Genomic DNA, 3411 nt, shown 5'->3' on the forward strand with positions numbered 1-3411 from the left:
TGTGAAGCACTCCTACCTGCAACACAGAGCATGTCTGCATTTCCCAGCTCAGTTATGGCTAGAGCAAGCAACTACAGTTATTGTTATTAATTTCTCTTGGCAGGGCTTTAACTCCAGAAGGGGAAATTAGAGAGGAGATTTGGAACCTATGGTTGAGGTCTGGGCGTGGGGCAGAGGCTGGACAAGACAGATCTGGGTTTTGTGGGTATGCAAGTTCTTGAGATCTACTAGGCACCACATGTGGTGTAATTAACCACACCCTTGCTACTTGCTACTGGGTGGTAGCCTGGGAACGGCTAGAGGAGGCATGTCCAGAAGGTCAGAGGTAGAATGAGATATATCTGAAACAAGGCTAGGATGAGAGAAAAATGGAAGGCATGCAATTCAGGGATGAATTTGAAGTTCTGGAAAAGATTCCATGAGGGTCAAGACTCGGGTTAAATAGTCAGACTCATCATAAAGGGACTAAACAGATGAGCATTGGTGTTGAGAAAGTCAAGGTAGAAAGTACTCAGTGATGTTGCATGCCTGTGATTCTGTGGATCCTGAACTAAGCATTGAGCTTTAGGGACCAAGCTGAATACATTGGAAATCACAGTGACTTAAGATGATGTTTAGAATCCTTGGATAACAGTGCTAGGGCTTCCCTAAGCAAGTCAAGACTGATTTAGGATGAAGCGCGGAAGGATGTTGTTAGAAATAAGCTTGAGGTTGCAAAGAAAGAGACCACAATCCAGTTAAAGTGTCTCCACAAGGCAGAAGTTAATTTCTTATCAGAAGAGTGTGTTACAAACATGGGCAAGCAAGCATACCCGCACAGGAAGTGCACTTGGTTTGTGAGTGAGCAAGCACAGCTGCACAGGAAGTGTACTTGGTTTGTAAGTGAGCAAGCACACCCACACAGGAAGTGCACTTGGCTTATGAGTAAGCAAGCACACCTGCACAGGAAGTGCACTTGGTTTGTATTCTAACTAGCTGCTGACTGTGTATTTTCCCCATTGGCTAGGATTTGACCTCATGGTCTATTGAGAATGGATACTTTCAAAAGAACTGGAGCAAACAATGAAGATGAGCAGGGTATCGGACCACTAAGATTTGATGATGCAAAGCATAAAGGGTTCCCCCCCCCCCCAAGAATGCCTTGTTGTAAACAAAAGTTTTGCAGTGATTTTTTTCAGAACAGCCTAATATTTAATGTTTCTTACAATATGAAGATGAAAGAGTTACTGAGTGTGTCCTGGCTGGGACATAGTAGATTTAGGGCTGAGATAGACATGCCCTCCAATATGGGACCCTTATATGTCTCCCAAAGACACTGCCACTTATGTGAAATCACAGAAGGGTTCTTTAGTGGAGGTATATAAAATGAGACCTTGAGACTTTGTAATGACATTTGCCACTTTTTCTAGATGGCTTCAGACACTTAGCAAGGTTCTAAGAAATCAGTTTCCTATTCTGTGCCCCAGTGTACTCCATTTGATGCTTGGATTCACATTCATCACACTTTTTTTTAATTGGATATTTTATTTACATTTAAGATGTTATCCCCTTTCCCCATTTTCCTCCCCACCCAGAAACCCCCTACCCCAATCCCCCTCCTCCTACTTCTATGAGGAATCACACATGTTTTTAAAATAGAATGTTATCTATTAATTCATTATAGAATATTGGCTTTCATTTAAAAGTGGCAGTTGTACTGAAGTTCTGACTTTTTTTATTGCTGCTATTTTGAATTTTCTGTTTTCTTTCAATCAATTGAATTTTAGCAAGCTAGGTTTCTTTTTGTTGTTTTAGTGTGGGCAGTTTTTTCCTCTTTGATTATGTTTATATTCAAATAGGCTGTCTCTTTTGGCTCTCTGGAATGAAACAAATTTTAATAGTTTATGCAGCAGGCATTTTTTCTTCTGTGGTAGGTTTTTTTTTTTTTTTTTTTTTTTCTGCTGGTTTTCTTGGTAACCACAACCCTTTTCCCCTGAGGCTTCTTTAGCTTCTTGACATCCCTGGGTTTTCTTTCTTCCTTGTCTACAGCCGGCTTCTTGTCTGCAGTCCCCTCTGCTGCAGCGTTCTCTAAGTTGGCTGCCAGTGCAGTGGCTGCCGCTTTCAGCTTTTCACCTAGACTTTGTTGTGATATCTGGTTTTGGGAAGAATGGTATTCCTGTGCATACTTTTTGCATAAGGGTTCAGCTTCCATGTGATCCCCAAGTTCTTCAGTGGATTCTTCTTCAAGACTCTACATTGAATCTTCTTGCGTGGTGCTCAGAGGGATCTTCGGATCTCTGGGACTTTCAAGATTCTGCTAAAATCTGAGTTCATCATCTTGTGCATAGGAAGGTTATAGTTACTCTTGAGGAAAACAGCCTTACGCCAAGTGCTATACACAAAGTGCTTTCACTTTGAGTCCAAATGCAGAGACGTCCCACATGCCCACCAGGAGCAAGTTTTAAAATGTTCAGCTTGCTTACATTAAGCAGACTAATACCAAAGATGCTTTTGAAGGCCTGGATGAAACCATTATCTTCATTGTATATGACACAGGGTCCCCAGCACTGGATCTGCTGTCAGTTTCCCACTTTGCCCTTACCAGCTCTCATTCTCTGAGAGGTATAGACATTTTTGATGTCATTCCAAGCTTTAAGTTTCTTAAGCAGCCTTCTTAGTCTTCTTGTAACCTTCAACCTTAATTTCAACCACCAAAGGCATTTCTGCAACTCCCTTAATTGACAGACCTTTAGACATCACCAAAGCTGGTAAGTCTGAGACAGCCAGGGCAGAAAAGATGGCATATTGCTTTTGGGTTGTGTTCACTCTGCAGAGCTAATGATGCCAGGTTTTGGTTTTTGCAAATGTGAAGCCCCCACGACACGTATTTCCAAAGGTACCCTGTCCAGAATGGTGGGGTTGGTCTCACCACCTCTTAGAGTTAGAGCCACAGCTCTGCCAGTACCCCAAGACTCAGCACTGGTCTGACAACCTGGACCTGCTAATTCCTTGATGACATAGGGATGTCTGTTGTTTTTCCTCAAGTTGGTGTGAACAAAGTTCACAATATCTACTCTAATGGGTGTTTTGAACACAGCAGACAAAGTGACGTTATTGCTAGATGACCCCTCTTTTCAGGGTACACTGATAAGGAGGGGTAAGGCACAAGCCATAACAGGAGAGGAGAAGGCCTCACTCTTCTCTTGGTATAGTCTTTTTTTTTTTAAGCTGTCACTACATTTTAGGGCTAAGAATGTAACTCAAGAGTAGGACACTCGTCCAATATGCATGCAACCCTGGGCTCAGTTTCTAGTACCAACAAATTAACTTAAAAAGTTGGAAGTTCCCTTATAAAGATATTGATGGATTACTCTGATTAGAAAATATTCCATTTATATTAAAAATCATTTAAAACCGAAAAACATCAACTCC

The 3411-nt window shown here is 41.7% G+C and overlaps 1 pseudogene; it reads right to left on the bottom strand.

Moving 5' to 3' along the window:
* Window positions 1–1881: 1881 nt before the first annotated feature.
* LOC114615074 lies at window positions 1882–3152 on the bottom strand (annotated as a pseudogene).
* Between the last annotated feature and the right edge of the window lie 259 nt (window positions 3153–3411).

The sequence above is a fragment of the Grammomys surdaster genome, unplaced genomic scaffold, assembly GCF_004785775.1.
Source record: "Grammomys surdaster isolate TR1022 unplaced genomic scaffold, NIH_TR_1.0 126546, whole genome shotgun sequence".
Classification (NCBI taxonomy): Eukaryota; Metazoa; Chordata; class Mammalia; order Rodentia; family Muridae; genus Grammomys; species Grammomys surdaster.